Raw genomic sequence first — 22,971 nt, 5'->3', positions numbered from 1 at the left:
GGTGCTATGAGAAGAATGATGTAAGAGACTGTTAGGAGCCTGCAAGGTCAGCACCCACAAATGAGGTTGAGTGAAGGGTAAAAGTTTAGTATTACTCAGAGCAAGGGAAACAACAAAAATAAAAGCGATAAAGAAAACCATGAGACAAGTAAACTGGGTGGAAATGTTCAGTTGTTTAATTAAAAATCACATTAAAAAAGAGGCAATGTATAGGAGCAGCTACTTAAATTTTAATAGGTCACAGTAAGTGAATAGATGACCCAGTTACCCAGTTAACCCTATGAACTATAAAAGACCAACAGATTCTTTTAAGTTATCCTAGTTGTGATGAGTTTAAAAAATCTGATAATGATCCAAAGAGAAATCTACAGTTCCTTTGGAACCAGTGTGATTAAAAACGTGTGAAACAAAAAAACAGTATGATACTGAGTGACATTATAGCCGGGTTCCATTAGAAGACTCAAGGCTGTTTGCAGTAGTTTGAGTAGAATGGCCTTGGAATAATGAAGGAATTGGATTGCAATTGCTGGGCACGGGTGCACAATGTATTGTCATAACCTAAATGTGCTAATGAAAGGAAGAAAAAGTCAATATAACTAAGTTAGGGGAAGACGGTTATGTAACTGTAGAAGGTTTATAAGTGAAAATATGTCTCAAAATAGGAATTTATTAATTTGATTTGTGAAGAGTTGTTTCAGCCTACTAGAGTGCATTATTGAGATGTATACAATGCATGAACAGGGTACTCTTCCCTTATCCAAACCACTGGGAAAGGATGTCATGCAAACCTGTTTTAAATGGGCATGCAAGATTAGAAACTTTGAAATGGAGATTAATTGGAATTGATTGAAAACAATGCAGGATACATACAGGGTAGCCATAAATTTTAAGTTTGAGGAAATATTGAACACTGGTGCATTCGTACTCATAAATTCCAGGTTTAATAGTTCAGTATGGCAGGTGAGGAAAGCTGATTAATCTTGGAGATTAATTTTGGAGAGGATTAGGTTATAGTGGTCTTGACAAAGAATTACCCTCTTTGCTTCAGTTCTTCTCAATATGATCTTAACAATTCAAGTTGTTCAACAGGGGACATTCCTATTCTGTGACCAATTTGACTACTGTTTTCTTTTAAATCTCAATTTCTGGAGGAAGCTGAAGACAGTTTGCATCCATAAGGGATGGACTATCATTCATTTACTGTGCTTCCATAGGTATATTTAAATTACAAATCCTGTTTAATCTAGTGGTCACCAGAAAGTATCTAAGTTAAAGTGTAAGGCCTAGCTCAAACTTTTCCATTCTTAGGAATTACTTCTGCCAGAGCCATTAGAGACCTTTCTCAAGAAACCAAAAATAAGTTCCCTCTGCCAATTCCAAAATCAAAGCAGGATGCACAAAGATGGATTGGAGCATTTGTTTCTAGAGAAATCACGTACCACATCTGGGAATTTTATTACCCTTATTAACATAGTTACCAAGAAGAAAAATTGAGTATAAATGGAATTTTTTAAAACGTTGAGCAATATAAGTAAGAAATGTTATCTTGTAAATTGCTGCTTCTCAGATTGCTAAATATTTTTATTGGTCTTTTGGGTTCCCCTTCACTGAATTGTATATCATTTCATGGTATCATGTTTTTCTATTGGGATGTATGTGTATTTTCTTAATGATGTCAGAAATACTAATAGATAATAATCATTTATCTTTTAAAAAGTAGCAAATATTGCTCCCTAGTCACTCCTAGATTCTCTCTTATTAGCTGGGAGGCTAAACATGGATACTTATTACATTGATCTTTAAAAATTTTTATTATGAAAATTTAAAAATTAAAATAGAAAGCATTAAGAGTACATTTTTAATATTAGACATGCAAAAAGTAAAAGTAAAATGAACATTTAATCACCCATCTTGAGAAATAGAATTTCATATGGATCTTTGATGCTCCAAGACATGCCTCTCTAATTCCATCCCTTCCCTTTTCCCCAGAGATTGTCATTACCGTAAATTGCATATTTATTATTCTCTTGATTTCCTTTATTGCTTTATTACTTCATCACATCTGTATTTTTAAATAGACAAGGATAAAAATTGTAGTAAAATAAAAATAATATGGAGCAAAATTTGCAGATTGAGTTTAGAAAAGAGGATGAATAATTATAGGTAGAGATCTTGTAAAAGCAATTATTGCCAACGGATTTCACTCTGATAAAAAACAAAAACGTATATTGCAAAAACTGAGTTAAAAAGGAAGACCTGAATGCATTAGAAAAATTAAATCAATTATTTAAAAATTTTTCTTCAGAAACACACTTACCCAGTTTTCATATTTGCTTATCATTAAGTACAGAGCTTGTCACTCTTTCAAAATTTTTTCATACAAATCATTTTATATAGCTTTTTTTTTCCTTCACAGCTTAATTGGAAAAAAGAGTCCCAAGAAAGCAAAAAAAAAATCATTAGAGATCAATAGTATATTTGAATAGATAGACTGATATAGTGAACACATTTTTGCAATTGACTATACCTTCTTACAATTGAATATACCTTTTTACCAAACTAATACATCATTGAGTTTATTTCAGGAAATCAAAGATATTCCATTATCATAACAAGATATCACATAAATTCCCTCAGTAGATTAACAGTGACAAATACTATTTCGTGATATATCAAAATATTTGGCAGTATCCATTTGAGTTAACTATATCTCATTCAAATTAGCCACTCTATTCTACATACATATCTTTAAAAACTGTTGCACAGGTGTACAAAAATGTATATGCAAAGATTTCCATTTTAGCTCTGAAGATTTCCATTTTAGCTCTTTTGGTAATAGGAGATCACTGGAAATAACGTTACATGTCCATCAACAGGATAATAGATGAAACATACAAAGGAATATTATATGTTGCACATGTGAGCATAGACACACACAAGCTAGAGATATCCTGGAAAGCTACAAAATTTGTGGTAGTTATTATCTCTAGGATGACAAAGATAAAAGGGAACAGCATCTCTTATGAGGAACACGGGTGACTTAAGTTGTAACTACAATGTTTTATTTCATTAAAATAGACAGAACAAATATGAAAAAATTAGAAAATGCAGAATAGCAAAAAGAAAATATTAAGTCATTCATCATCTCACCACACAGAGAACATTAGAGTTGAAATTTAGTGAACATCAGTCCAGGGTATCGTTGTCATTGTGGTTGTTGTTATTATTTTTACTTTTATTTTCAGGAAAAAAGGTAAAATGACTTTAAAACTCTTGTGTGAGCTTATAAGGGAAGCAACGATATACTGTGAAAAGACACTTAAAAAATTCCTTATTATCATGGTTCTCAATCTTTTTTTCCAACCACCTGCTCATTTTTCTTCTACGCAAATTGTTCCCTTGTAAGTTTTACAGGATAGGTCATAGTTTTCGAGTTTTTTATAATTACTTGTTTGCTGAATGATTCCATTGTATTTTTTTCTCCACTACTGATCCTAACACACCAGTATTTCTCATAACATAGCTGAAGAAATTCTACCTTAGATATTTTTATAATTGTTTTGAAGAATTGCAAAGGAAAATTGATTTTGCAGCTTCTTTGTTCATAGTATTTGTTTAATGTAGTTAAAATCTCACTGCTTTAATGATGAAATTATTTCTTTTATATTTGTTGAACACTTTGTTTGCAATAAACCTATGTATTAACTATTTCAACCACATGGTAGTAAATGAGATCTAATTGCAACCTGCTGGCTGCATCTAAACTGTACAATGTATGATTGATTTTTTTGAAGAAAGAATAAAACACTTTAAGCTTTTGAATCTACAGATCCACAGTTATGAAAAATCAGTAGGTATTATAGGGCTCCAACAGAGTTTATGAAAGATGAGTGAGGAAAGTTCTATTTTTCCCCACTCACGAATGTGCATATCACACCCTATAAAAGGGAAGGAAAATCGATTTGTTTTGTTGGGCATACAAAAGTTTTATCTTCCACATGGGTTTCAGGACTGAGTTAATATGAGTGTAATTTTCATATTTTCCAGTTGTAAGTCTAAGCAATGAACTTGTTGGTGAGGAAAAACTTTTATGCATGATTTCAGTGTTTCTTTGAATTAGAAAATTATCTACAAACGAAGATATTTCACTGGCTTGAAGTCATCTTATGTTTCTGAAACATAAGCCATATTTTTCTTTTGAGGAGTCATTTTAAGGCTTTTTTTACAATGAGGCATTTTGATCCTCAGGGAAATTTCAGTGGGTATTCCTGTCATAACTCGACAATCATTACTTCTTCAGTCAGTTAATTTAAGATTAGAAGCCAGACTAACAGATCTTCCAATGTCAGTGCATCAGCTCTAAGTAAAGATATGGAGAAAAATATATAAGCATGAACATAAGTTGCTACAAATCAAAGGCTTTACTATTGTCATCTCACTGTGACACCTTACTGTTTATGCTTCTGCATCACAGACTTAGGGAAATATCTGAAAAGAGTAGCTCACAGAAACTATTGTACAACATTTACCCAGGGAGTGTATTAGAAATATATTTATTTTTGAAATATACACAATAATATTGTATGCAGCAAATTACGTTAATTTGTCACTCATCAAATATTTGAGAATCTAAGCTATTTTGCATATTTGTTGTACTTTGTCATAATAACAAAATATATTATTTCTGACCTTGGTGTCTAAATGATTTTTTTTAAACAACGTGTTTTTCTTTTTCCACAAAGGAAATATTGGTAGGAAGGAATATAATTTAAAAATTAAAGGTTAAGCGGCATCATACAAGTGAGCATGATAAGAATTTAGTAAAGGTCAAAATTGCCAGAGAGGAATCATGGAGAATTCTATCTTAAATTTGTTTTCATAGTAAGGGTAAGGGAGGGATTAGCAGAGAAAGAGTTCACAAAATACGAAGTATCTTATGGGCAATTTTTTGAAAGACCTGAATTAGTATTGGCAAAATTGAAACAAAGTTTAGGAAAGTTGACAAAAAAAAAATTAAAGAAAACAAACACACAAAAGAAAACAGAAAAAAAGTATAGAAGGACTAAGCTATGCAATCATAAGAAAGTAGGGTTTCAGGATGTGTATATGTGTGTGCAGTGGGATGATTACAAAGAATTCTAAAAGCTTGTTATTATAGTTTAAGTTGGATATGTGGGAGAAGGAGGACAAGAATAGAGGAAAACTGGGAAGCTAAAATCATTAAACACATGAAATATGCTATTGTAAGGCAGAAAGAGAATCTGGGAACTGACAAGGTAAAAGTTTTCAATTAAGGAGAAACCATTAATATTGACCCAGTCAAAGAAAATACATGTATAGGCTTAGGAGATCATCAACTTACTCTCTCTGATCTATGATATTAAGGAAGGCTGAACAACTTTAGATCCATAAATAAAAATGCTTTCCTTGGCAGATTCGTCTAGCAGTGTCTTAATAGGTGACTTTGAGAGGAAAGAAACTTCATAAAACCTAATGCAGCAATCCAGATATGAGGCATCCCTATATATAACAGGACAACAGCAAGGTTCAAATAAATTCAATTATCAGTGCTTATTTAATTCAGTTTATGAGCCCAGTCATTCTATAGTCATTCAAGAACAATCTTTAGAACTAGTCATTCAGAACTATAGACTGGTAACCAGTTAAGACCATCAATAAATCCAGTTTTTTCTCTATTTTGCTTAACTTTTTTACATTCTTCTATTCCTCATTGTAATTATTCAAAGTTTGTATTTTAGATTCACTCAGTCCTACCGGCAACAATTATTTTCCTTTCTGTTGTTGAAATTACCTCTTTTTTCAGTAATGAAGCTTTTCTGATATGTGAAACACCCAAATGCTGCAATCATGAACACCATTTAAATACCTAAATGAACAAACTGATCTCAGAGCTATCGATTTTTTTTTTGAAGCTCCCTGACATGTCTTCATGTGTGGCCCTTTTGCTCAAAGTTCACATTTCACATTAGCTGTTCGTGGTTAGAGAACAAAGAACAGACATTTTGTTTTGCAACTTTCTCTTTTTTCTAGAGGCAGGAGGCAATGCCTCAAGCAGCTTCCATGTACCACATGCTTCTCTTGTCTTGCCTTGTATTCTCTCAGTCATTTTTGGAGGTTACTCGTTAGCATTCAGCTCAGTGCCTGAGATATAGCAAGCCATTGACAATGTGTTTTGTTTTTTTCTTACTACAAGTACTTCTGCTTTCAATTTGCCCTTATCATCGAGTTCTTTTTTACACTGCCTCTTAACTGTTGGAATCTGGATGCAAATAACGTTTTTAGGAAAAAGGCCAAAAATCAGTAACATGACAGATCATTTGCCCACCTTTCCTTTTCTTTTTTTTTTAATTTATCAAAAGGTATTTAATTAACAAAAGGCAACTATTCAATCAAATTAATTGAGTCACATTGTAGGAAAATGTTTTCCATATTCAGCTTTCATATTTCAAAAGTATAGTTTAAGGTCTATCTAAATTAATTGTCTTTTCTAGATTCTCGAAACACTTTAAATGTATTATAAATTAAAGAAGTGACTTATTCAAACCAAAAGGTATAGTAATTATACTTTTCTTTATATACTTTTCTTTGTTATAATTATAATTTTCTTAGCTGATTACATTAAAATAATGTAATGAAAAAATAAATTATCTTATTCACATTAGCACTTTACATTTTGTGTTACTTTGACAACACTTCAATTCTAGCTTACATGCCAATTTATGTAGTCTGCCTTTTTTTAAAAATTTTTTTATTAATAAAAAAAAAGAAAAGAAATTAACACAACATTTAGAAATCATTCCATTCTACAAATGCACTCAGTAATTCTTAGTATCATCACATAGATGTATGATCATCATTTCTTAGTACATTTGCATCGATTTAGGAAAAGAACTAGCAAAACAGCAGAAAAAGATATAGAATGTTAATATAGAGAAGAGAATTAAAATAATAATACTAATAATATATATATATATATATATAAAGGAAAAAGAAAAAAACAAAAACAAAAGATACAAACACACAAACAAACAAACAAAAAACCATATTTCAGGTGCAGCTTCATTCAGTGTTCCAACCTAGTTACATTACACTTAGGTATTATTGTGCTATCCATTTTTGAGTTTTTGTATCTAGTCCTGTTGCACAGTCTGTATCCCTTCAGCTCCAATTACCCATTATCTTACCCTGTTTCTAACTCCTGCTGGTCTCTATTACCAATGATATATTCCAAGCTGATTCTTGAATGTCGGTTCACATCAGTGGGACCTTACAGTATTTGTCCTTTAGTTTTGGGCTAGACTCACTCAGCATAATGTTCTCTAGGTCCATCCATGTTATTACATGCTTCATAAGTTTAGTCTGTCTTAAAGCTGCATAATATTCCATCGTAGGTATACGCCACAGTTTGTTTAGCCACTCGTCTGTTGATGAACATTTTGGCTGTTTCCATCTCTTTGCAATTGTAGATAATGCTGCTATAAACACTGGTGTGCAAATGTCCATCTGTGTCTTTGCCCTTAAGTCCCTTGAGTAGATACCTAGCAGTGGTATTGCTGGGTCGTAATCCATTCTGCCATTCTATGTCTTTTGATTGGGAAATTCAGTCCATTAACTTTTAGTATTATTACTGTTTGGATAATATTTTCCTCTACCATTTTGGCTTTTGTATTATATATATCATATCTGATTTTCCTTCTTTCTACACTTTACTCCATACCTCTCTCTTCTGTCTTTTCGTATCTGACTCTAGTGCTCCCTTTAGTATTTCTTGCAGAGCTGGTCTCTTGGTCACAAATTCTCTCAGTGACTTTTTGTCTATAAATGTTTTAATTTCTCCTTCATTTTTGAAGGACAATTTTGCTGGATATAGGAGTCTTGGTTGGCAGTTTTTCTCTTTTAGTAATTTAAATATATCATCCCACTGTCTTCTAGCTTCCATGGTTTCTGCTGAGAAATCTACACATAGTCTTATTGGGTTTCCCTTGTATGTGACAGATTGTTTTTCTCTTGCTGCTTTCAAGATCCTCTCTTTCTCTTTGACCTCTGACATTCTAACTAGTAAGTGTCTTGGAGAATGCCTATTTGTGTCTATTCTCTTTGGGGTGCGCTGCACTTCTTGGATCTGCAAATTTAGGTCTTTCATAAGAGTTGGGAAATTTTCAGTGATAATTTCTTCCATTAGTTTTTCTCCTCCTTTTCCCTTCTCTTCTCCTTCTGGGACACCCACAACACGTATATTTGTGCGCTTCATATTGTCATTCAGTTCCCTGATCCCCTGCTCAAGTTTTTCCATTCTTTTCCCTATAGTTTCTGTTTCTTTTTGGAATTCAGATGTTCCATCCTCCAGTTCACTAATTTTAGCTTCTGTCTCTTTAGATCTACCATTGTAGGTATCCATTGTTTTTTCCATTTTTTCTTCTTTGTCCTTCACTCCCATAAGTTCTGTGATTTGTTTTTTCAGATTTTCTATTTCTTCTTTTTGTTCAGCCCATGTCTTCTTCATGTCCTCCCTCAATTTATTGATTTGGTTTTTGAAGAATTTTTCCATTTCTGTTTGTATATTCAGCATTAGTTGTCTCAGCTCCTGTATCTCATTTGAACTATTGGTTTGTTCCTTTGACTGGGCCATATCTTCAATTTTCCGAGCGTCATCCATTATTTTCTGCTGGTGTCTGGGCATTTGATCAGATTTCCCTGGGTGTGGGACCCAGCTGCTTGAAAGCTTTTTCTGTGAAATCTCTGGGCTCTGTTTTTCTTTTCCTGCCCAGTAGGTGGCGCTCGTGGCGCTCGTCTGTCTGCACAGCAGTCGGCCCGGGAAACCGCGCGTGGAGGCGTGGTCGCTGGCCGCCGCGGCTTGGGAGAGTGCCGGTCCTAATTGCCCAGCTGGCCCCAAACGCCAAGCGTGAGGGGAGGGCCCCGTTATCCAACGTTCCCAGTCAGACCGGGGAGCCATGTGCGTGGAGGGGACCCCAGTTGCCAGCCGCCCCGGCCGGGAAAACGCACACACCTCGGGTATCTCACCGCAGCAGATTCTCCCTGCCTGTTCAGCTGTTCCAGAATGGGGTACGCTGTCTTTTTGGTCTCTGTCGTGACTCCGGGAGCTGTTTCGTATTGTTTCTGTTTCTTTAGTTGCTTTTCTGGAGGAGGAACTAAGACCCGTGCGTCTTACTAAGCCGCCATCTTCTCCGGAAGTTCCACCTTTCCTTTTTAAACGCAATTATTCGCTGTGTTTATTTTATTTCATTAGTAATACTGAATTGTTTTGGATTTTCTACCAAGATGATACTGTTTTATACGTCACGCCTTTGTGATACTCTTCCATCTGACCCACTACCTTCTCCTACTTGTTTCCCTGGCTATGTCCTACTTATTCTTTACTACATAATTCAGGAATCAATCTCTCAGAATACACACACACACACACACACATATATATATTTATATATTTTAACCTAAAATATCCACTTTTAACCTCTATCATTTCAGATGTGAAATTTAGTAACGTTAATTACATTGACAATGTTGGGCTGCCATCACTGTTACCACTACCAAAAATTTTCCATCATGCCAAATAGAGACTCTGTACCAAGTAAACATTAATTCCCTACCCCTCTCTGCCTCTAGTAATTTATATTTTAGTTTCTGCCTCTATGAATTTGCTTTTTCTTATTATTCCATATCAGTGAAATCATACAATATGTTTCCATTTATGTCTGGCTTTTTTCTCTCAACATGATGTCTTCAAGGTTCATCCATGTTGCCACAAGTATCAGAACTTTGTTCATTTTCATGACTGCATGATAGTCCATTATTTACATATCTTGCTTTTCCATTCATCTACTGATACTTGGGTTCCTTACATCTTTTGATTACTATGAACATCGATGTGCAACTATTTGTTTGAGCCCCTGCTTTCAGTTCTTTGGGGTATATACCTGGAAATCGGATTGCAGTCATATGGTACTTCTATATTTAGCTTTCTGCCAAACTACCAAACTGCTTCCACAGCAGCTGTACCATTTTACATTCCCACCAAGTCCGAATGTTACTATTTCTCCGCATCCTCTTTAACACTTATAATTTTTTCAATTTTTTATTAGTGGGTCTGAAATGATATCACACTGCGGTTTTACTTTGCATTTCCCTAATGGCTAATGATGTTGAGCAACTTTTCATGTGCTTTTTTGGCCATTTATTTGGATAAATGTTTATTCAAGTCTTCTGTTCATTTTTTGTTTGGGTTATTTGTCTTTTTGTTGTTGAGTTGAAGTTATTTCTCTATAAATTCTGTATGTCAAAACTTTATCAGATATGTGCTTTCCAAATATTTTCTCCCATTCTGTAGGTTGTCTGTTTACTTTCATTATGAAGTCCTTAATGTACAAACTGTCTTGATTTTCATGAAGTCCTATTTATCTTTTTTTTGTTTGTGCTTTTGTGAAAGTGAGAGAAATCATCACCTAGTAAACAGTCCTGAAGATACTTCCGTACATTTTCTTCTAGTAGTTTTATACTCTTACTTCTTATATTTAGATCTTTGATTCATTTTGAGTTAATTTGTATATACTACATGAGTTTAAGGTATATCCCTTCATTCTTTTGCATATAGATATCCATTTTTTCTATATCATTTGCTGATGAGACTATTATTTCTCAATTGAGTTGATCTGGTATCCTTGTGAAAAACCAATTGGCCATAGATGTATGGGCTTGTTTCTGAACTCTCAATTTGATTCCATTGGTTTATATATCTGTCCTTGTGTCAGGACCATTTTTTTCTTTGTCCACTATAGCCTTGTCATAAATTTTAAGATCAGTAAGTATGAATCCTTCAACTTTGTTCTTTTTAAAATTGGTTTTGGCTATTCAGGGCCCCTTACCCTTCCCAATAAATTTGATGGTTGATTTTTCCATTTCTCCACAATTTTCATTAGGATTGTGTTGAATCTGTAAATCACTTTGGGTAGAATTGGCACCTTGACAATATTTATTTTTCTGATCCATTGATGCAGAAAAGGCTTTTGACAAGATTCAGCACTGTTCCTTGAAAAGAACACTTAGAAAACTAGGAATGGAAGGAAACTTCCTCAACGTGATAAAGAGCATATATGAAAACCCCACAGCTAACATGATACTCAACAGTGAAAGACTGAAAGTCATCCCTCTAAGACCAGGAATAAGACAAGGATGCCCTCTGTCACCACGTTATTCAATATTCTACTGAAAGTTCAATTCAGAGAAATTAGACAAGAAAAAAAGGCATCCAGATTGGAAAGGAAGAAGCGAAACATTCCCTATTTGCAGACCATATGATATAGAAAGTCCTCCACAATCTACAAGCTACTAGAGCTAGTAAACAAAATGATGTAGTACAAGATAAACACCCCCAAATCAGTAGTGTTTCTACACACTAGTAATGGACAGTCTGAACAGTAAATTTGAAAAGACCTTCCATTTATGATAGCAACTAAAAGAATCAAATATCTAGGAATAAATTTAACCAAAGTTATAAAGGAATTATACTTGGAAAACTATAAAACATTGTTAAAAAATAAAAGAAAATCTAAATTAATAAAAGAACATCCCAGATTCTTCTTTTGATGCCAAGGAACCCAGTTGGTAGATGCTAAATTGAAGAGGAAGTGATGATTATTTTGGTTTGCTTTATTTTGTTTTAGCAATTGTGATACCATGTCTGGAACTCCTAAGCAATATATGAGGGAGCAATATCTATACTGTTAGAGAAAAGAGTTAGTATATTAAAGATAACCCCATCCCAAAATGCAGCATTTTTGTTTGAAGAGACGACAGACTACCTTCTTTACGCATATTCCAAATTATATAGATGAAGTACAAAATTGAAGTACAGTCAATATGTTCAATGTCTCCTCTCTCTCTCTCTCCTCTCTCTCCTCTCTCTCTCTCTATATATATATATGTACATGTAATAGGTAAAAAAATAATTGTATTAGAAATTTAATGTTTTCTAATTTGAATATTTATCAGTTGCTATTGAATATTATTTGCTAAGATATAATAATTTATTAGTATTTAATAAAGCAATTAAACTTTCTAATATAAATTTTACATAATTGAATCTAAAATTCATGGGGAGTATTGTCAAAGATGAGCGAGCTTTTGAACTCTTCTTGTTTGTTTGTTTGTCTTGTTTCATTTTGTATTTTTATAATTAGTGTATTTGTCTATTGTGCATCAGGCACTGAGCTAGATCTAAGGCTTGAGAAAGTAAAAAGCAATTCCCATTCTTAGAGAACTCACAACCTTATAGAAAAGCAGATATTTTAATAGATAATGCCCTACTGTGGAAATAGTTTAATAGAAGGATGTAAAAGGTAATATTAAGTAATATTTGCTGAACGTTGATATTTTTCATGGCATAGCTCTTTTTCCTTTTTTTTTTTTTAACTTTTGTCTTGTATAGTATGACATATATATAATGCAAAGAAATAAAAAAAGCAATAGGTTTCAAAGCACTCTTTCTTCAACAAGTGGTTACAGGATAGATCCCAAAGTTTGTCATGGACTTCCATATGATCTTCTCATATTTTTCTTTCTAGCAGCTCCAGAATATAGGAGGCTAGAGGGCTTAAATACTTTTTTATCATTAGAATCAACTTTTTCCCTTCTTTTTTGTGAACAATAACATATATACAAAAAAAGCTATCAGTTTCAAAGCATAGCACCACAATTTTAGGTTTTTACTTCTAGCTGTTCTAAAATACTGGAGACAAAAGAGATATCAATTTAAAGATCCAGCATTCATATTCATTTGTTAAGTCCTATCTTCGTTGCATAATTCCACCATCACCTTTGATCTTTCCACACCTCTCTTCAGGGTTGTTTCTGCTATGGTAATTCTAAATTTTTTATATTGGAAGTGTTTATCACTAATATGGGGTGGGAGATGGCACTATCAGATGTTCTAGAGTGGTTGGGCTACAATCTGGAGGTTGTAGATTTCTAGAAAGTTACTCTAGTTCCAAGAACCCTTGTGGAATCTTATATATTGTCCTAGGTGTTCTTTACAATTGGCTGGAATGGTCCTGTTTTGAGGTTGACAGGTTATGATAGGTAGCAAGGTCTATCTGAAGCTTGCATAAGAGCAACCTCCAGAGTTGCCTCTCGACTCTATTTGAATTTTCTCTGCCACTGATATTTTATTAATTACACTTCTTTTCCCTCTTTTGGTCAGGATGGAATTGTTGATCCCATGGAGCCAGGTCTGGATTCATCCTTGGGAGTCATCTCCCACGTCACCAGGGAGACATTCACCTCTGGATGTCATGTTCCATGTAGGGGGGAGGGCAATGATTTCACTTGCAGAGTTGAGCTTAGAGAGACTGAGGCCACATCTGAGCAACAACAGAGGTCCTCTAGAAGTAACTCTTAGGCATGCATATAGGTAGTCTAAGCTTCTCTGCTACCTACATAAGCTTCACATGAGAAAGCCTCATGATTGAGGGTATGACTATTGATTTGGGTATCCTTAAAGTTCAACAAAGTATCAGGGGATTCCCTGATGGTAGGGTTTAATAGTTCCATATTCTTTCTCCCCTCCCTCAGGGGACTTTACCAATATTTTTTGATTATCTGCTTAATACACTCTAGGATATTTCCAGGATTTACAATAATCTATATAGGATTGAAGGACTTCTTTCTTATTCTGTGCTTCCTATGTTTCTATTGTTCAAATGAGTTGTTCAGATAGGTTGAATTTGATTATACACTACAGAAAATTTCAGTTCCAGATCAAATAAACCTTTCTTTAATTAGTCTCAAAGAGTATGTGTGGTTCTAAAATAATAAACACTGTCTTCCTTACCCCTATCTTCTAAAGTACATTAACCCCAACCTGTTTGGCTTCGTTCTTCTCTCTAAATATCAGGTTATATATATAAAACATCCTCTCAAAATCCACAAGTAATAACCCCCACTCTGAATTGAATGTGTCTGCTCTAAAAGCTTACAATATAGGCCCCTGTTTACTTATAAGCATTTTCTAAAGGTGACTATGCCATTGTTTTTGGGTTGTGTTGTTTCTGGCTTATGTCCCATATGTTCATTCACATCGTTTTGCATGCCTCACGACATCGTTCTTTTTGTAACAGCACATCCTTTGTTCATAAGTATGCACCATCATTTACCAGTCTACTTCTCTGTCAGTGGATCCTTCAGCCACTTTTTCATTGGGCATCATGGTGAGGGCCCAAAGTCCACAGTCCATCAACATTCTCAATTTTGGATTGTTCCCAAGAGACAGAAAACCGATGAACACACCCTTGCCAAATAGGAAATCTAAACGTCTTAACTCTCGTCCCTCACTTTATTATTTACCTTTGCTGTTGCTGCAGTAGTGCTGATGGTTTCCTTTTGAACAGCTCATAGCACGCAATGGCAGTTTTCCCCCTGCACCCTGGACTTAAGCACTCTTTATACAAGAATCATATCTTCGAAGTAATTCTTATGGGAACTCACTCATCTTTCTAGTGTAAGTTGGTGGAACATGTGGGTTTATGCAACACCTTTCAATCTTGTTCATTTTCAATATGATAATATTACTTATAAACCCACTAGAGAATCACCTTCACACCTATCTATTCCACTACATTGGAGTTCAACCTCATTAGTGAACGGTTCACCCATCTCTAGATTCTATGTATCTCTAAGTCCCTTATCTTCTGTATTATAAGCCTCTGATTATATTTTTGTGCTGGTCATAAAAGTGGACTCATACAGTATCTATCTTTTAGTGTCTGGCTAACTTCACTCCACATTATGCCCTCAAGGCTCATCAGTCTCGTCATGTGCTTCAGGACACCATTCTGTCTTACTGCTGCATAATATTTCATCATATATATATATATATATATATATATATACCACATTTTGTTGATCAGTAGTCTGTTGATGGACATTTGGTTTGTTTCCATCTTTTGGCGATTGTGAATAATGATGCCATGAACATTTGTGTGCAAATGTCTTTGGTGTGCAAATGTCTGTTTGTGTCATTGCTTTCATCTCTTCTGGATTTATACTAAGTAGTGCTATTGCTGGGTCATAGGGCAACTTGATATTTAGTTTCCTAAGGAATTGTCAAACAGTCTTCCATTGTGGCTGCACCATTATACATTCCCACCAGTAGGGAATAAGTGTCCCAGTTTCTCCACATCCTCTCCAACATTTATAGTTTCCTGTTGTTTAATGTTTCCTGTTTGTATAATGTTTAGCAGCCATTCTTATAGGTGTGAGGTGGTATCTCATTGTACTGTCTTGATCTGCATTTCCTTTATAACCAGTGAAAATGAGCATCTCTTCACATGCTTTTGAGTCATCTGTATTTGCTCTTCAGGAAAATGCCTATTCATATCTTTAGCCAATTTTATAATTGGATTTTCTCTTGTTGTTTTGTTGTTGAGTTGTATGATTTCTTTGTATATACAGTAAATAAAAAAGAAACCTTTTTCTGGTATATAATTTCCAAATGTTTTCTTCCATTGAGTTGGCTGCCTCTTCACCTTTTTTTTTTTTTGTAACCTCTTGCTGGTGTCTTAATTTGGGCATTTTTATAGACATGCTTTAATTGGAACATCTTCTCAGCCTTAGAACTGTAAAATTACAACTTAATGAATCCCCCCCTTTAAAAGCCATTTTGTTTCTGGTATATCGCATTTCAGTAGCTTGCAAACTAGAATAGATGCTGTCTTATTGTGATTTTTTTTTTAATTAAAAAAAATTAACTAACACAACATTTAGAAATCATTCCATTCTACATATGCAATCAGTAATTCTTAATATCATCACATAGATGTATGATCATCATACTTTTTGACAAAGTCTTTCGAGGTGCAGAAGGATTTGATTTTGAGGAGTCCCCATTTGCTTGTGCTTTGGGTGTAAAGTTTAGGAAGCTACATCCTATTACTAGATCTTGATGATGTTTCCCTATATTTTCTTCCAGAAGCTTTATGGTGCTAGCTCATATATTCACGTGTTTGATCCACTTTGAGTTAATTTTTGTGTAGGGTGTAAGATAGGGGTCCTCTTTCATTCCCTTGGCCATTGATAACCAGTACTTCCATGCCCAATTATTGGAAAAACTATTTCATCCCAGTTCAGAGGATTTGGGGGCCTTGTAAAAAATAAGTTTACCATAGATTTGGTGATCTATTTCTTCACTCTTGATTCAATTCCGTTGACCAATGTTTCTGTTTTGTGCCAGTACCATGCTGTTTCGTCCACTGTGGCTTTATAATAGGTTTTAAAGTCAAGTCAGGAAGTGTTAATCCTTCCACTTCATTCTTCTTTTTTTGGATGCGTTTAGCTATTTGTGGTCTCTTGCCCTTTCAGATGAATTTCCTTTTGTTGTAGTTTGCTAGCAGCTGGAATGCTAAATACCAGAAACAGAATGGCTTTTAAAAAGGGGAATTTAATAAGTTGCTAGTTTACAGTTCTAAGGCTGAGAAAATGTCCCAATTAAAACAAGTCTATAGAAATGTCCAGTCAAAGACATCCATACAGGGGAAAATACCTTGGTTCAAAAGAATGTTGATGAAGTTCAAGGCCTCCCTCTCAAGTGAGAAGGCACATGGCAAACACAGTCAGGGCTTCTCTCTCAGCTGGAAGGGCACATGGTGAACACGGCATCATCTGCTAGTTTTCATTCCTGGCTTCCAGTTTCATGAAGCTCCCCAGGAGGCATTTTCCTTCTTCATCTCTAAAGGTTACTGCTCATGGACGCTCTGCTTCGTGGTGCTGCAGCATTCTCTGCTCTCTCTGAATCTCCCATTCTCCAAAATGTTTCCACTTTTATAGGACTCCAGTAAGCCAGTCAAGACCTACCCAAATGATTGGAAACACATCTCCCCTAATCCAGCTTAACAACCACTCTTGATTGGGTTACATCTCCAGAGAGATGATCTAATTACAGATTCAAACATGCAGTATTGAGTAGGGGTTATTCTACCTTTACGAAATGGGATTTTGATTAAAACATGGCTTTTCTAGGGTCCATATGGACTTTCAAACCAGCACACCCTTCCAGATAAATATTCCAGATGAATATTTAGCTTTTCCAAATCTTCACACTAAGTTGTTGGAATTTTGATTGGTACTGTGTTGAATCTATAGATCAACTTGGGGAGAATTGACATCTTAACTATATTTAGCCTTCCTATCGATGAACAGGGAATGTCTTTCCACCTATTTATATCTCCTTTGATTTCTTTTAGCAATGTTATATAGTTTTCTGTGTACATGTCTTTTACATCCCTAGTTACAAAGTTCATTTCTAAGTATGTGATTCTTTTAGTTGCTATTTGGAATGGAATTTTTACCTTAGCTGAGTCCGCAGATAGCTCATTGCTTGTTGTTCTAGTTTTCTAGCTGCTGGAATGCAACACACCAGAGATGGATTGGATTTCAATAAAAGAGGATTTGTTTAGTTAATGTATAGTTCTTCAGAGAAAAGGCAGCTGTCAACTGAGGTTCCATTTCTTACGTGGGAAGGCACAAGGTGATCTCTCCAGGTCCCTGGTTTCCAACAACTTTCCCCAGGGTGATTCTTTTCTGCATCTCCAAAGGCCTGGGCTGAGCTGCAAGTGCTGATATGAGGTATGCTGAGCTGCTTTTGCTGCGCTACATTGAGCTCTCTCATTTAAGTACCAGCCAATTATATTAAACATCATTCATTGCACCAGACACGCCTCTTAGCTGACTGCAGATGTAATCAGGAACAGCTGTGGTTCTCATGCCATTGTCTCATGTCCACAGCAATAGAACTAGGCACCTTTACCTAGCCAAGTTGACACCTGAACCTAACTACCACATATCCACCCTTTGTCAGCTTGGCAAATACACATCACCTTAAATGATATTAAAGTGACAAAAATTTTCTGGCTTTGGACCTAAGAATCTCAAAACAATTTATCTGTTGGCAGTATGCAAGGGGGACATTCACAGGATACAGGTTTTCATTTACATAGGGAGAAATTGGAAGGAACACAGGAGTCACAAGACCTAGACAGTTCTGAAAATCTGCAGGGCAAACACCGTTGGATTTCAAAAGTCTGAAAGCCATTTATCCTTCAGCTTTAGAAAGTGGCAGTCCCACCCTTTCCAAGGGCCTATGCAGTGGCCTGCCTCTTTCCGAATCAACCTTGGGGAACATTGAGGAGACCACTTTTTCTCAGCTCCACCCTCTCCAAGCTTTGGGGCCACATTGGGCTCTCTGCTATTTACAGGGCACACACTCACTCCCTCCATGCGGTGGCAGTCAGGCTCTCCCAAGTCCCCAAGGAGCATGCTGTACCTTTTCCAAAGCCTGAGGTGGCACAATTCTTCTACTGCAATGATGTGGGAGATTCATCCTTTCCACGTATATGGGTGGGTCCACTCTCCCGGCCAAGGTTTCTTGGCTTAGGTCCTGAGCTTCCATGGTTCTCACTCTGCAAACTCCAATTTGTCCCTTTTCTGTCCCTCTTTGTCCAGATTGGCAGTAGTTTCATTTACAACAACAGTCTCTTCAAGCACTCCAGGACTTCTTCACCATTCTCTTTACAGTTCCTCCAAAATCTTCCCCTTATCCATCAGAAAAACTGGTCCAACATGACTAGTATTTGCAAACTGCATCAGCATTCATTTCTCTGGTACTAAATCTGTTCTAGTTTGCTAGCTGCTGGAATGCAACATACCAAAGATGAATTGGCTTTCAATAAAAGGGGATTTCTTTAGTTAATGTATAGTTCTTCAGAGGGAAGGCAGCTAACTTTCAACTGAGGTTCTTTCTTACATGGGAAGGCACAGGGTGATCTCTGCTGGCCTTCTCTCCAAGCCTCTGGGTTCCAACAACTTTCCCTGGGATGATTTCTTTCTTCATCTCCAAAGGCTTGGGCTGAACTGCAAGTGCTGAGATGAGTTATGCTGAACTGCTTTTGCTGCTCTACATTGAGCTCTCTCATTTAAGCACCAGCCAATTATATTAAACATCATTCATTGCAGCAGGCACATCTCTTAGCTGACTGCAGATGTAATGAGAAACAGCTGAGGTTCACATGCCATTGGTTTATGTCCCCAGCAATAGAACTAGGCACCTTCAGCTAGCCAAGTTGACAATTGAACCTAACTACCATACTTGTGCATTGAAATGTTACTGATTTTTGCACATTATTTTTATATTCTGTCACCTTAAAGATTTGTTTATTAGCTCAAGTAACTTTGCTGTAGATTTCTCAGGATCTTCCACGTATAGTATCATATCATCTGCAAATAATGAAAGTTTTACTTCTCCCTTTACAATTTGGACACCTTTTATTTCTTTGTCCTGCCTGATTGCTCTAGCTAGAACTTCTAACACAATGTTGAATAATAGAGGTGACAGTGGGCATCCTTGTCTTGGACCTGGATGTCTATCTTCATTGTCTCTCTTCATTGAGTATGGTGCTGGCTATTGGTTTTTCATATATTCCTTTTATCAAATTGAGGCAGTTACCTTTGATTTCTATCCATTGGAGTGTCTTTATCAGTAAAGGATGCTGAATTTTGTTGAATGCTTTTTCAGCATCAATTGAGATGATCATGTGATTTTTTTTCCTTTTGATTTGTTAATGTGCTGTATAACATGACTTGATTTTCCTGTGTTGAATCATCCTTGCATTCCTGGTTTAATCCCCTTGGTCATGGTTTATAATTCTTTGCTGTTGTGTTGGACTCGATTTGCTAATATTTTATTGGGAATTTTTGCATCTATGTTCATTAAGGAGATTGGTCTGTTGTTTTCCTTTCTTATAGCATCTTTACCCGGTTTTGGTATTAAAATGATATTAACTTCATAAAATGAGTTAGGTAGAGTTCCTTTTTCCTCAAATTTTCAGAAAAGTTCAAGCAGGATTGGTGTTAGGTCTTTATGGAATGTTTGATAAAATTCTCCTGTGAAGCCATCTGGCCCTGGGCTTTTCTTCATAGGAGGATTTTTGATGACTGATTAACTCTCTTGTAATTGGTTTCTTCCAATCTTCTATTTCATCCTGATTAATGTAGCTTGTTTGTGTGTCTCCAGGAATTTGTCCATTTCATCTAAGTTGTCTAGTTTGTTGGTGTATAGTTGTTCATAGTATCCACTTATGATATCTTTTATTTCTTCAGGGCCTATGGTAATGCACCCTTTCTCATTTCTGATTTTGTTTATTTTTATCCTCTCTCTTTTTTTCTTTGTCAGTCTTGCTGGTGGCCCATCAGCTTTGTTGATATTCTCAAAAGAGTCAACTTTTGATTTTATTGATTCTTTCTATTGTTCTTTTTTTCTCCCATTCATTTATCTCTGCTTTAATCTTTGTTATTTCTCTTCTCCTTTTTGCTTTGTCATTAGTTTGCTGCTCTCTCTCAAGTCCCTCCAGGTTTGCTGTTAAGATCTCAATTTTTCCTCTTTCTTGTTTTTTAATATAGATATTTAAGGCAATAAATTTCCCTCTCAGTACAGCCTTCGGCACATCCCATAAGTTCTGATAAGTTGTAGTCTCATTTTCATTCATCTGCAGATAGCTACTGATTTCTCTAGCAATTTCTTCTTTGACCCACTAGTTGTTTAAGAGTATGTTATTTAATCTCCATATATTTGCGAACGTTCTCATTCTTTTGTGGTTATTGAGATCCGGCTTTATCCCATTGTGATCAAAGAATGTGCTTTGATAATTTCAGTATTTTTAAATTTATAAAAACCTGCTTTGTGCCCCAGCATATGATCTATCCTGGATAATGTTCCATGAGCACTAGAGAAGAACGTATATCCTTGTTCTTTGGAATGCAATGACCTATATATGTCTGTTAGGTCTAATTCATTTATCAAGTTGTTTAACTTCTCTATTTCATTGTTGATCCTCTGTTTGGTTGTTCTTTCTATAGAAGAGAGTGGTATTGTATTGAAGTCTCCTACTATTATTGTTGAAACATCTATTGCTCCCTTAGTTTTACCAGTCTCTGTCTGTTCTAGTTTGCTAGCAGCCAGAATGCAATATACCAGAAACAGAACGGCTTTTAAAAAGGGGAATTTAATAAGTTGCTAGTTTACATTTCTAAGACTGAGAAAATTTCCCAATTAAAACAAGTCTGTAGAAATGTCCAATATAAGGAATCCAGGGAAAGATACCATGGTTCAAGAAGGCTGATGACATTCAGGGTTTCTCTCTCAAGTGGAAGGGCACATGATGAACATAGCCAGAGTTTCTCTCTCATCTGGAAAGGCACGTGGTGAATACAGCATCAACTGCTAGCCTCTTCTCCTGGCTTCCTGTTTCATGAAGCTCCCCAGGAGGCATTTTCCTTCTTTATCTCCAAAGGTCTCTGGCTGGTGGACTTTGCTTCTCATGGCTATGTCATTCTGCTCTGCTCTCTCTGAATCTCCCATTCTCCAAAATGTTTCCTCCTTTATAGGACCTCCAAAACTAATCAAGACCCACCCAAATGGGTGGAGACATGCTCTACTTTCTGCTTCTCTTCAACATTTGACAGATTGATTAGTATGTGCCTTGGGGAAGGGCTGTTTGGATTTATTCTGTTTGGAGTTCTCCAGGCTTCTTTGACTTGTAGATTTATATCCTTTATGAGGGTTGGGAAGTTTTCCCCCATTATATCCTCAACTACTCCTCCTAGCCTTTTACTCCTCTCTTCTCCTTCTGAGACACCAATGATGCTTATATTTGTGTGTATTATTTTGTCTATCATTTCCCTGAGTTCCCATTGAATTTTTTTCCATCTTTTTTGCCATTTTCTCTTTTGAGTCTTTGAAGTCAATTATCCTGTCCTCTACATCACTTATTCTTTCTTATGTCTCTTCAAATCTGGTGTTGTGTGCCTCTAGCATGTTTTTTATTTGTTCAACAGAGTCTTTAATCTCTGTGATTTCTGCTATTTTTCTATTTATTCTTTCAAATTTCTCTTTGTGCTCTTCTACTGTCATCTTGATCTGCTTTATATCATTTGCTATCCTACTTATTTTATTAAGTAGAGTTGTATGAACATCTTTGATTAGTTGTTCCAATGTCTGTCTTTCCTCTGGTGTTTTAATTTTGTCATTAGGCAGAGTTATATCTGTCTGCATTGTGATATGCTTAGTGATCTTCTGCTGTCTTTGTCTCATGTGAACATCTTGATTGATTTATTTGGGAGTTGATTTCTTTCAGTAGTTTAAGACCTTGTATTTGCAAGATGGCTGTACAGCAGGGAGCAGGGCATGGGGTGGAACACTCAGTGCAGTGACTTGCTTCAAGGCCAGTATGGACTCAGGTTGGGAATGTTATCCTGATGCTTGTGAGCATGGATGCCCAGTGGCCAAGGAGGATGTAGCTGTGTGGGTGCACCGGTCTGGGGTATGCAAACCTGGTATGTGCTGGTCTAAGGCATGGGGCCCTTTGTACACATGCGTAGAGCTGTGGCAGCAGGTCCGTGTTATGCCTTCATGGACTGGGAGCAGATGTGACATGGCTACACAGACCCGCACTTTGTCAGCTGGCAAGTGAGGCTGAGGGCTGTGTGCATGTGTGGTTCTAGGACTGCTGTAAAGTGAGGTTCCCAGAGCGCATATGTGTGGGCCTGGGAGTGCCATAAAGGATTGTGCTGAGCTCAGGGAGGGTGGGATGAGGCTGTTGACACCTTGGGTGGGGGCCAGTGCCCGCAGCCTTCCTGTGCTGGAAATACTCTGCAGGGAATGGGGGCGGGGGTAGACAGTGCTCAGGATGGGTGCAAGAGAGGTGGGTTGGGCTGCCCCTGGGGTGAGGTGTTAGGCAGGTGTGTGCACTGGGGGCTGGTGGGGTGGGGGCACCCAGTGTGAGGGGATTGGGAGAGGATGATGGGGTTCAGGCGTGTGGGGTGTGAGGTGAGTCGCCAGTCATGGGGCTGTGCTGGTGAGGGTAGCGGGCCCAAAGAATGCAGTCTGGCCCA

The sequence above is a fragment of the Tamandua tetradactyla genome, chromosome 18 (assembly GCF_023851605.1).
Source record: "Tamandua tetradactyla isolate mTamTet1 chromosome 18, mTamTet1.pri, whole genome shotgun sequence".
In the NCBI taxonomy this organism is placed as follows: domain Eukaryota; kingdom Metazoa; phylum Chordata; class Mammalia; order Pilosa; family Myrmecophagidae; genus Tamandua; species Tamandua tetradactyla.
The sequence above is the reverse complement of the archived record's forward strand: the minus strand, read 5'-3'. Positions refer to the sequence as shown.